We start from the raw sequence: 13751 nt of genomic DNA on the forward strand, positions 1-13751 counted from the left end.
AAGTTACGGCTTAGGATTTGAAGAATCCAGATTTTGTTAATCTAGTGCGTCACTCAGCTATAGATCTTAGCCAGCCATTTTTTGTGATTAATCTCACTAAATTGTATTAATCAGACAATAACGTTTAAGATTACACAGTTTTGTGTGTTGGTACGTTAATTCCGGCTGCAAACTAAACGCATAGCATGAATATAGCAATGACTATCCCGCACAAATCTTTGGGCCTCTTTTTCGCTCACGAAGTGCCCGAATTCGCGTCAAAATATGAGACGAAGCCGTTTCGTATATGCTATTTTAAAAAATTAATTACGACGCTGTTTATCGATGAATATGACTGAAAGTTGGCACACAGTTAGAAAAAAAGGTCATTTTAGATTATGTCAAGCGACAAATATCGTGCAATTACCAGAAGACCGTTAAAAATAGATTTTTACTCTTTGAAGTATAATATTTGTAAAACTACCGGGCGTGGAGGTTTTGTCGCTGACAAGGTAATACATGAACATTTCTTCTTTTTGGTTGTAAAATTTCATATGAATACGACGAGTACTTTTCCCGTATTTTACAAAACACCATCCTAATTTGCTCTTCAAGTTTCAATCTTTTAATCCACTTATTACGCAAGATACAACCAAAGGTCGAAAAAAAAATGCCGAAAAAGCGTCCCATATTTTCGCGTTTTATTTCCTCTTTGCGGGTCATCCAAATAAATGACACCTTTGAAACTGCATAACTTGTTTATTTATGAATGGATTTTCAAAATTCAAAAATATTTTTACTCAGTGGAGATAGGGCTTTGATTTTAGACAACATTTCCTCAAAAAGAGAAAAAAACATTTTTTATAGTCATTGCTAATGAATATCATTTTCGGTTAGGCTACTTTCAGTACTCCTAATTTTGTTAACAAGGAGCGTCCAGCAAGTGTGCAGGGTTTTGCCACAATATTAACTTTGAAGTGAGCAAAGCACGATTTTCTTTGAAAAGAATATAATATTGATTTTTAAACTTCAATCTGGCAGTACGTCTAAAAACTGTATTTTATTGGAATGGTTTAAACGCTAAAGATTTGAAGTGTATTGAAAGCTGTGAGACTTATTTATTATCTGTATGTGTTATTTACGGCTATAGATACCTATTCTAAAAGTGCCAAAAATTACAATTTTACATTTTCTGCTTTTTTCTCTTTCTGACTCACTTAACTCCCACCCTCACTCCTTTGAGACGTCTCATATCTGTCATGTAAACAAATAAATGTTGTGGTTTAGTGTGGACTTATTACAAAATTGTTTGGAGCTAAAATTAAGACTAAAAAGGTCTTTAAGTTGAGTAGCTTGGTTGAAAATCTCTCATCATTCCTTGTCACTTTATTTTTTTCAAGCTGCAATCAGCATTATTTACCTTTAACAGAATCGCATGTTGAAACTTTGGATGGCCCCGGGCAAGGCACATCCACATGCGTAGATTGCAGCTAGCATACATTTTGTTCTTCTTTTAAACCCTTGCCTTGATTGTTTTGGGTGTTTTTATTAAAATCAACCAGGTTCCTTTGGAAATATACCTCATAAACTGTAACGCCCCCCCCCCCCCGGTCCATAAAAGGGCAAAATAAATAAAGAAAGTAATTAAAGAAATGAATAATAAAAAACATAATAAAAGAAACAATGACTAAAGCAAAATAGGAATATTTTTTTCTTAATTTTAAAAGCCAAAACGACTACTATTAATACAACTACTACAAGAACTACTACTACTACTACTACTTCTACTACTACTAAAATTGAACGTAGCAGCTTCTAATGAGGAGCGAAATACTAACTTTATTCTATAAGCTTTATATAGCGCAATATCCACTAAATGTGCTCAAAGCGCTTTACAAGGGATCCCTGGTCAACAGCAACATTTAACATGTAGGACGGGCCATGCGCCTGTTAGGCGATATTACAATTTTTCGGACAAAGACACTGCTGTTAACGGCCAGGTACTCATTTTACACCTGAGTACGGTGAGAGAATGTGAGTAAAGAGCCTTTTCCAAGGACTCAACTATCCGCCGAGCGCGAGGCTCGAACCCAGGACCTTCCGATCCGAAAGCGAGTGTCATACCACTAGACCACATAGCCGCACAACATTACAAAACATTACTGGGCCAAAACCCTTCTTTGGTTAAAATATTTATACATAATATAAATAGAGATAGACGACAGAAAAGATATTGGTACTTCTTGTCGGGAAATACCATGATAAGAAGTAAACAAATAGTAGCAAACAATGTAGATTTGTCGTTAAAAGGAAATATAGCCTAGTAAATGTTCATAGTAGGTCATTGCAACAACAACAACAAAAATCACATATATAGTGTGAGCACTAATGAACCAAATGGAAGCACAATGATGCTGCTAATTAGACAAATAACAATAATATGTATGATCATTAGTCTTGTTTTGTCCAGGTACTTTTTCACAGGCCTTATGAATAGCAGCGATTGTGTCAAGAATTCATTCTTAACCTTTAATATTCACCCCTCAAACAAACAAACAAAATACGAACAAAAACAAAACAAGAAACAATAACAAAAATAACAACCAAAACTCGAGCTTATAATATGAGAGCGCAGTATTCACAACATATGCTAAAAGCACTCTATAATAGGGCCAAAGCCAACAGCAACACTTAACAATTATGACAAGAAATGATGCCTATCGCTTCTTTTTTGTTTTGGATAGAGATAAGGGGGCTACCGGCAAGATACTAAAGTTACACCTGAAACTGAATGCAGTAAGATAATGTGAGAAGGACGCAACTTTGCGCCACAACAGCGGAACTCGAACCATAGACTTATCGGCCCGAATGCGAGTTTCATACTACATGGCCACATAACCGAGTTTGGACTATTTGAGCTTAGAGTATGTCCTTTTGCTTGCTTTACTTCACTTCAGCATTAACATGTACCATTTTGCTGATTGTATTGGTGTTAGAGATGCAAATACCTAATGTGAGCCAAATCGGACCCTGTCTTCATGGTGATGTCCTGCTGTCCCAAAAATGTATTTGATGTTGTCACTCATCGTTTTTTTCCGATGTGCGTCTAGGATACTTGCCTGAAAATTTAATGTTTAATCATCTTGACTGATAATTCTTAGAATGTTTTTTTTATTCTTGTTTTATCCCCTTAAAATCTAGAGCTGCCTAAATGATTTAATAAAATGTATAGTAAAATAAAAGGAGTAAACTGACTCATAAAAAAATACAACACAAAGTAAACGACATTTAGGCCTTTGCCCGTCTTCAGGTAAACAAACAAAAAAAAAGGATATATTATCTTTTCTTGTTTAACTGAAGAAGGCCAAAGGCCGAAACGTTGTTAACTTTGGGTTCTATCATATATAATAGTCATTTTACTCCCTTTATTTTACTTTACATTTTTTCTTGCTTGCTTTGTCTGACACTGTTTTATACACAATCTTTCGGTTCTCCTATGTTTAGATATGGCGTGCGGTGCTTTGAAAAAAGAAACAATAAATTTATAACATTTTGGCAAGAAAAGTCGTTCTTCAATTGTCGATCATTTAAAATTACCTTCACCTTGTCAAAAATTCTAAAACCTGGGACTTCACAGAAGTGTATGTTTTCAGAGTAGGCCAAATCAGTCCAAACCACTACATTTTGTTGGAGATCTGCAATGTAGAAACAAACACTATTTCTTTATCATAATTCCTCGCTTTTTACATCGTCCCTTGGTGACCGTAATAGGTTTTCTAAGGCATCTCATTTCGGTTGCAGTTATTTTGCTTTAACTTACCAGCCATTTTCAGGATTTTCCCCAAAACTTCACACCCAACTAACACAAAAATAGATTTTTTACCACTCAAACACAGTAGCAGTAAAGTTCTTGCGATAAATAATTCCTTTAACAAAACATGCTCTATATACAACACACTGTCCATTTTCTTAAATTTTATGCTCTACAAAAGACATTTGAATAAGATAAATATTGGTTGTATCGTAACGAATGTGACGATTTCCTATGAGAGGGTTAACTCTCTCCTTACCAGCCATTTTCAGGATTTTCCCCAAAACTTCACACCCAACTAACACAAATTTATATTTTTTTATCACTGAAACACAATTGCAGTAAGTTCTTGCGATAAACAATTTCTTTAGCAACACATGCTCTACAACACACTGTTCATTTTCCTTAAATTTTATGATGTATACAACGGAAATCTTAATAAGAAAAATGTTGGTTGTATCGTATCGAATGTGACGATTTTCCTATGGTTAGTAAGGAGAGGGTTAATGACTTGAATGAAGTGAATATTCATGTTAGGCACCGATTGTAAAATATTGGTGGGGATTTATTGATATTAACACAAAAGAACGATTTATTGACAATATGTTCTGTATAAAATAAAAGGGACAAATGGAGAATTTTGTGAAGGGATATTTCATGCTGATTCCTGTACGTACACTATATAGTTTGTTCGTATTTATTTACATCATTTTAATATATATATATATATATATACATACATATATAGCTTCAAATAACAGTATGTGTATTTTACCAACTATAATCATGAAATCCATAGAGTCCTTATGGGATAATACTGCCGTACTATGAACAAAACTACAAAACAAAACATGTCAATTAAGTTTTGGCCATAAAAATAGTCTTCAAATATCGATCAATTAAAATAACCATCAACTTGTCAAATTATCTCAAACTTGGGACTTCACATAAAGTCCCTGATTTGAGAGGTTTTGACAAGGTTAGAGTCATTTGAATTGGTCGTATTTTGAAGGATGAGTTTTCTGGCCAAAATTTAAAAAACAACCAAAAACATGTTATTTCAGAGGACGGCAGAATAGTGCAGTAAAGTTAGGTGCCCCAAACGTAAACAAAGGTCGAGAAGCACGTGGCAAACCACATGTTCCTGTCTTGACAGCTCACGTTCCAATGTAAATAATAGAAAAAAATAACCTTTAAAATTTGGCTGTTAGGTGGCAAAAGAAACACATATTCCTAAATACTCGATCATGCATCAAATAATGTCTAGATATGGATATTTTATGGAACAAAAGGTAAAATTTTCTAAAATTTATCAAAAGTTACAGTCTATCTATTTTTAGACCAGAGCAAATTATTGCGCTGGTGTGAACAAAACGAGAATTATTCGGAGCCTGATTTTCATAATAATTTAGCCTTATATTATTATTTCTGCAACTGTTAGATTTTATGTAAACATATTTTCAATACTGAAAGTGTATTGCCTACAACGCAAACTACAAAATTGGGAGACCTATATTGTGCGTAAATTATTCCGGTCCCTAACGGAAATCACTAGCAACTTGTTATTGTTTACGTTTGGGGCACCTAACTTTACTGCTCAATAGTGACTCAAATGGTGTCAATGTGTTCGATATTTCTACGTGTTTGCACAAGTACTCATCGAAGTCTCTGATTTGCCGATTGTGACTATTGATTAATGATCGATCTACCTATCGATGTAGGCCTGTTTGTGTTGATGAGTGATGCATGTGTGTGTTTTTATATTTTTTGTGTATGTGTTAATGCTTATGCGAACATATGTGCGTGCGGGTGTCATGTGTGTTTGTGTGCGTGTGTGTGTGTGTGTGTGTGTGTGTGTGTGTGTATTGGCAGGTGTGAGTCTGGTAACTATGGGAGATAATGAACACTTTCTACTCCTTGTTAGTGTGATGACAGTTTATTCATTAATGAGGAGACTTTATTTGAATAGAGTCATTGACCCTTCCTTCCTTTTTCCTTTCTGCCTTGTCTGAAGAGAGAACCGTAAATAAAGAGCCGATGTGAAATGGCTCTAGCTTGCTACTGGCTACCGCTGAATAAAGAATGACAGGAGAAAATACTGTTATATTGTATTGAACTTAAGAGAGACCGATTGATGAACAAGGATGAAATAGATGACTAGAGTAAATAAGTATGCAACGATTACGTGTAAACCTAAATCTACTGTTTTTGTTAACCTGCCCAGCCGTGCCCCTTGTAGTGTGCTGAACGTCGTAATATTTTGAGTAAGTCTTTATAGTATGAACTATTTTGACGCCACATAGCTCTTTGTTATTATTTTTAGCCATTTTTATGATTATTTTTCACTAAATTCTATCAATCAGTCCATAAACGTTCAACGTTACACATAAATGGTCGGTGGATCACCCCTCTGAAGTCCCGATGCCGAGGTCTAACCTGCCCACACATGGTTTTAAAAGCTCGTATGTAGCCTTCAATTTTGATCCGCCGATCGTGAAAATCGAGACTTCAGAGGTTTGATCCGGGGACCGTCGACATAGTTTTGTGTGTTGGTACATTGTATACGGCTGGCGGATGTTGTAACCACTTTACCCAAGCGCAAAGCATCATTTATTTATTTATTTATTTATTTGGTTTTGCAACACTAACCTTCGGATCGGATGAACTTAAGTTCAAGTCCCGCTCTGAGCGGCGAATAGTTAAGTCCTTAGAAAATCTCTTTACTCACACTCTCTCACTGTGCTCAGATACAAAACGAGTAACTGTCGTTAACAGCGTTATCTCTGTCGGAAAAAGAAACATGATACCGCTTTACAGGCGTCATGCCTCGTGCTATATTTAAAGTGTTGCTGTTGGCTAGGGACCTCCTTATAAAGCTCTTTGAGTACGTTTAGTGGATATTGTACTTCAGAAATGCTCAATATTTTTTTTTTGGTAAAAGTAAACGATGTGGACTTCTTGACAGGAGGATCCCATAGGAAACTAGCAGATTTGCTATCTCATAGTTACTGGTTAAGTGTGCGAAATGCAATTTAAGACTCATCCATCATTATCATCATCATTATTATCATCATCATCATCATCATCATCATCATCATCATCACCATCATCATCATCATCATCATCATCATCATCATCATCATCATCATCATCATCATCTTCTTCTTCTTCTTCTTCTTCACTGTGGTCATCACGACACCGACCATATCTAAGATTCAATCAGAATGATAAAAAGAATCGCATTCTAAATGTCAACGTCATTATTATCCAAATTATTTATTACTTGACTGCCATGCTCTTGAAAAAGTCGTATATAAAAATTTGGCCAGAAACTCGTCCATCATACATATCGATGGATTTAAATGACCATCATCTTGCCAAATACTCTCAGACTTCACAACAATCTCAAACCTGGGACTTCACAAAACTCTCAAACCAGTGACTTTGCTAAGGCCCAGGTTTGAGAGTTTTTGCCATGATGAGGGGCATTTAAATCGATCGATATTTGAAGGACGAGTTTTCTGGCCAAATTTTTCAATACGACTTTGTCCAGAATACGGCAGTCAACTGTTTTGAAATAACCCCTAATCCAGCTGAGATCTGTCGTAGATCTCTTCTTTTTCAAGAAAGAAAGAAAGAATGAGAGCGAGAGAGAGAGAGAGAGAGAGTGTGTGTGTGAGAGAGAGAGTGAGAGAGAGAGAGAGAGAAAGAGAGAGAACTCAAAGAGGCCTTTGGGAATTGCGGGCGTGGGAGGGTGGGGGGGGGGGTGGCAGGGGGTTCGGAGTGCTTGTCTGCCCAAAATTAATTTACTTTGAGATTTCAATAGCTTCTTCTTTTTACATCACAGAAGTTGTGGTACCAATTCTTTAGTCCTTATAGACCAATGGCAAGACTCTCTCCTCGATTTCCATCATCGTGCAAAAGTAAAAACACATACATACATACACACACGCATGGATATCCACATTCGCTCTCTCGCTCTCTCTTCCTAACTCTCTTTCTTCTCTCTCTATCCATCCCTCCCTCTTCTCTCTCTCTCTCTCTCTCTCTCTCTCTCTTCTCTCTCTCTCTCTCTCTCTCTCTCTCTCACGGAAACAAACATATACGCATAGACACACATACACACATCTTGACTTGCACATACATGCTCGTATCATCCGAACTCAACAAACAGTATTCAACATGCCTTTTCACCACTTCATTTCGTCTTGACGATCCTAACGGAGAAACAACGTTGTAGGAAGAAATACTAAAGAGGTGAAAGCACACACACACACACACACACACACACACACACACACACACACACACAAACACATGGTCCAGCAGTTACAGGCTTTTTGTGGTTTCCGGAGTTTTTTTTTTCTCGCACCCGGTATATACCATCATGATCATCAACAATAACAACATCACCACCATCAACCACAACACCAACAAAAACATCAACTTTGCCATTGCCTACCTCTTCACCACCACCCAGCTCATTGTCAAAAGCAAAATAGGAATAGCCCCCCCCCCCCCCCCTTTCTCTCTCTCACTCTCTCTCTCTCTCTCTCTCTCTCTCTCTCTCTCTCTCTCTCCCTCCTTCCCTTCCACCTCCCTACACTCCCCCTCCGTACTCTCTCTGTCTCTCTCTCTCTCTCTCTCTCTCTCTCTCTCTCTCTCTCCCCACCCATCTCTCCCTTCGCTTCGTATCTCACTCACTTACCCTCCTTTCCATCTAAAATACTAACTACATCTCGCTCAATAATATTTTTTATCGAACACATAAATGCCAACTTCTCTTTCTCTCCGCTCTCTCACTCCATCACTTCCATCCATCCACCCACCCACCCTTCTCATCTATCTTTTTCCAAGCTCCGGCGATCGAGCCGTTCTATCTCCCACTCGTTCTCACCCGCCCCACCTCTCCCTCTCTCTCTCTCTCATTTGTTCTTGGCACCATTCAGTTTGATAGTTCCAGTGACATACCTACCGACCACCGGGTTAGAGTGAATGCGGGGTTACAATTTGTAATCAGTCACTTGGTAGTCGATTAGATACTCTCATGTGACCAGATCGAGAAATGCACTGTAATAATAATAATAATAATAATAATAATAATAATAATAATAATAATAATAATAATAATAATAATAATAATAATAATAATAATAATAATAATAAAAATAATAATATAATTTGTGCTGAATTGTGATTGATATAATTATTAATTTTTAATTGAAACTGTTTTTCTTGTAATTGTGTTGGCGGATACTTTTTTCAAAAACAACTATCCTATTCATTGATATCGAGGACGTTTGGTGCAATTATGTGCGTTTGATTTTTAACCATACTACTATTATTGGTCTGTATAGAGCAACTTGAGCTTGTGGCATCCATAGTTTCTAAGTTTTAAAAGTAGGTAGGCTAGTATTTGTTAGAAATTTTAAAAAACTTTTGACTGCGGGTTTTAGTTCGAAAAGTCATTAGAAGCATTGAACGTAAACTTTAAAAAGCAATCAATTTTCTTTTAACTATCCGGGGTGGACAGATTAATCGATGCCAATCACCACGGTTTTATCACCTCATCACTCGTAATGATATTGATGCATACATTCAGCTATTGTGTTCAAATGTTTTTCATTTAAACGTTACTCCGATGTTTGCAAATCGTGGCGCAGAAAGTGTTTAAATTTTTAATAACTTTGAGGTAATAAAAAATGCTGTTATTTTCTTTTTAAAAAGTGAAATTAGCAAACCTAATGATTCTAAAGATGTTGTAATTAGGGTGAAAAATATAATAAATAGATGGCTTTAGTAGCTGAGGGGATCGACGTTGTTATTTTTCTTCAAGATTGGTGAACGTTTCATATCAGGATTTGGATTTATATAAACTATTTGTGTACGAGGGCAAATCGATTCAACTGTGTTGTTTGGAGCTGTGGTGTTATTAATATCCTTATTGTTATGATTATAATTCGCCGAGTGGGTTTTTCAACGCACCAAGGGGTTCACGTGAGTCAGAGTAATGTTTATCAATAAAATATTATCCCAACTAAAACCGATGCTTCAGAAAATGAATTATCGAATCGATATAAAGACTTAGAATATATATATATAATATATATATATATATATATATATATATATATATATATATATATATATATATATACATATCACACAATATCAAGCCGATATTTTGTTGGAGTGACACCGATGCTGAAAATTGAATTAATAGTCAGAATTATGAAATCTAAGGGTACCTGTAGCTCATAATATGGTAGAGCATGCGCTTCACACGCAAAAAGAATTTTGGTTGTTTTTTATTTTTTATTTTTAATTTTTTATTTTTTGCGATAGGCCACTGTCGTATCTAAAGGTTAGCAAGCTATTGCTATTGTCAGTTTCACGGTAAAGAAACCGGGATTAACTCTGGCTCCATGGGCTTAATGGCTCTGAAGGTATATATATATATATATATTATATATATATATATATATATTATATATATTATATATGTATGTATATATATATATATATATATATATATATATATATATATATATATAATATATATATAATTTTTATATCTATTTTATTGTGTTTTTTATTTTTATTTTTATATTTTTACTTTTTTATTTTATTGTATTTAATTTCATTTTTTATTATATTTGTAATTTTATTTTTATTTTTATTATATTTTTTACTTTTTATTTTTTTATTTTTATTTTATTTTTTATTATATATATAATGAATAAATCCGATAGTTTCTGTTTCTTATTATTTCAACTTTAAATTGATTTTTTCACTCCTGCGTCACCCCGACATAATACCAGTTTGATAAGATGGATTACATATTTGGATGGATGTGTTGAGAGAGCCCAGAAAAAAATGGTTTCTCAAAGCGTGTGCTATACTTGTGTACCTATTTATTGGTTTAGAGATAATACAAGATAAAACACAGTCCAGTTATGTCTCTGATACAGAAAAGACTTTGTATACGTCACATGAAATGCCGAAGTTTATTTGGAAACCAAAACTTTTGTTTTTGGAAAAACGTATTACACTTAGCGTGTCGAAATGTACTATGACTATGATTAATTGCTTATGAATCTGATAACCCAAAATATGGTCTCATTCTTGTAATGGAAAATTTGTCAAACTATCACAAAATTACTCTTCTATACATCAAGAATGAAAATTCCGAGTTTTATTTGGAGACCAAAACTTATTTTTTTGGGGAAAAAGTTATACATTTAGAGTAGCGGCTTGTACTATGAATAATTGCTTATGAATCTGATAACGTAAAGTGATAATAATATGGTCTCTTTTTTGTAATGGAATTATTTTCAAATCTATCACAAAATTATAAAACCCCCATTATTTGCATTCGTTTGTCATCATTTTAAAGGGTTCTTATATCATGTATCAAAGATAAATGTTAGTAATATTTTTAGATCGAATAGTATTGCAAACTTTGAACCAAATGTCACAAGCGGTTAACCGAAGACAAGTATGGGAATGATTTAAAATGTCAAAATATTTTGCGTTGGTTTGAGACTGTTTGCATTATTACAACAATTAGCACAAAATATTTAAGGTTAACAGATCTGCAAATAAGTATATTATGTCGGCCACTAGTATTAAAGCCATGTAAATAGTAGTACTTGAAGGATAGAAATACAGTGAGTGCAACGTATCATGTATTACTTATCACCTATATTTTACGACTCGTCATCTAAAATCTATGTTTGGTGTTAACAAATTGGCCGTTCATGTGATACTCATGTGACAATTGATACTTGGTATGTTGTACGTGTAGTGTGTAGCTACAGCTCCCTAATATTGACGAAATTCTACATGAACCCAACGAAAAGGGTCAATATCGTCCGTGCGTAAAAATCTTTGAATATTTCATGTGCTTTTTCGATCCGTTCTCCTGCTGAATTTTTCAGTCTTTTGTCCCGAGCTCAGTTGGGATCCCGATGTTTTTAACCAGTTCACTGATGTACTTTGGAAAAACTCGTATTTACAAATTCGGCCAGAAAACTTGTCCAATTCAAATAATATCGATCGATTTAAATGACCCTCATATTAGCAAAAACTCTCAAACTTGGGACTTCGCATTAAACGAGATTTTTTCAAGAGTACGGCAGCAGTTGATTGGTTAATTGTGACATTTCATCATGCATTTTAATGTTTCATCATGCCAATAATGACCTTGACACTTTCTGACGTAGCGGTCCGTTGGTTAAGTGACCTATAGTCCACTTCTCCCTAACTCACTTTTGTTCAAGGTTGAAAACAAATGGTTTTTGCCCAAGGTCTGACTTGGATCACTCGCTGTGAGAAAGGTGTCCAATGGAAGCGTGTGATTTTTTTTCTATGGGAATTGATTGATAATGTGCTCGTTATAAGCCACCCCACTGTGTAAATGTGTATAATATTATATGTTTTTAAAACAACGCGAAACTGAAAACAATGTGGGTGTGGTCCTCGATTGGCATAAAATAATACTTTGCTGACATCTGGGTGAATCTTTTACTGGCCTTGGGTTTGTGTACACGAGTACTTTGACAACGGTATTTCGAAATGATTTTCACCATTAATTGTCTGAACAACGTCTCACCTTTTCATAAGCGACTTCAACCCAATCTGTTAGAGAAATCTATTAAAACTGCCCATTGTGGTGTGAGCTAGGCCCTGGTTGAGAGTCATGGTTTAGTATAACCTTATTAAAACTGATGAGACTTTAACATTTGCAACACTTTAAACTTTCAACCCCGAGGTCAGGATTTGATTCGAGGGGAATTTGGAAGTGTAACATATTGCGGTATGTTGGTCCATGCTTACTATAACATTAGAATAACATATCACACTTCAAATCGTAAATATATTTTCTTATGCATAATTCTCATTCATTGACGATATTATCACAGCCGGTAGTACCTCGTTATGGGTATGATCATAAATTAACTCATCAAACCAATAATATTGTAATCTTTTGTTCTATACACGTTGTGAAATAGAATGTTTGTATTACAGCGGCCAATTGCCATAATTTATTACCTATTCTTTACCCTCTAATGTTTTCTTCTTCTTCTCCTGCACCACAATCATATTCATTAACATCCTAATCATCATCATCGTTATCATCATCAAAATCATCATCGATCATCATCATCACATCACCATCACATCATCATCATCATCATCATCATCATCATCATCATCATCATCATCATTTTCTCCTCTTCTTCTCTTCTTCTTCTTCTCTTCTTCTTCTTCTTCTTCTTCTTCTTCTTCTTCTTCTTCTTCTTCTTCTTCTTCTTCTTCTTCTTCTTCTTCTTCTTCTTCTTCTTCTTCTTCTTCTTCTTCTTCTTCTTCTTCTTCTTCTTTCTTCTTCTTCTTCTTCTTCTTCTTCTTCTTCTTCTTCTTCTTCTTCTTCTTCTTCTTCTTCTTCTTCTTCTTCTTCTTCTTCTTCTTCTTCTTCTTCTTCTTCTTCTTCTCTCTTCTTCTTCTTCTTCTTCTTCTTCTTTTTCTTCTTCTTCTTCTTCTTTTCTTCTTCTTCTCCTTCACCACAATCACCATCATAATCAACATCCGAATCATCATCATCATCATCATCATCATCATCATCATCATCATCATCATCATCATCATCATCATCATCATCATCATCATCACCATCATCATCATCATCATCATCATCATCATCATCATCATCATCATCATCATCAACATTTTGGTTTCATTCAACAAAATTAAAGACTCAAAAGATAGAATAACTACCGGAATCAATAACTATCAATTCCTTACATCTAAGATTATCTTTTATAAGCTCTCCTAACCTTTCAAAAAAATTCTCCTCATCTATCAACCAGATATTATATTACATAACTAAATAGCCTTTAATGAATTTCCCAGGACGTATTATTTGCAGGGTATTGATTTGATCCTGAAAACAAAATATATG

At 34.9% G+C, this 13751-nt stretch overlaps 1 protein-coding gene across 5 annotated transcripts in view; it reads left to right on the forward strand.

Moving 5' to 3' along the window:
- The window catches only part of LOC144972760 (BAI1-associated protein 3-like), a 247908-nt gene that overhangs the window by 92683 nt on the left and 141474 nt on the right, over positions 1–13751 (forward strand). For 2 of the 5 annotated variants that reach the window (XM_078914362.1, XM_078914363.1), the window contains exon 1: positions 8787–8862. The exons of the other annotated variants lie outside the window; for them this stretch is intronic. The gene's annotated coding sequence lies outside the window, so the exon portion shown is untranslated. Of the gene's footprint in view, positions 1–8786; positions 8863–13751 lie in introns of those variants that run through there. 5 annotated transcript variants of the gene reach the window in all.

Source organism: Berghia stephanieae, chromosome 5, assembly GCF_034508935.2.
Source record: "Berghia stephanieae isolate SIO BIC M18660-M18661 chromosome 5, UCSD_Bste_1.3, whole genome shotgun sequence".
Classification (NCBI taxonomy): Eukaryota; Metazoa; Mollusca; class Gastropoda; order Nudibranchia; family Aeolidiidae; genus Berghia; species Berghia stephanieae.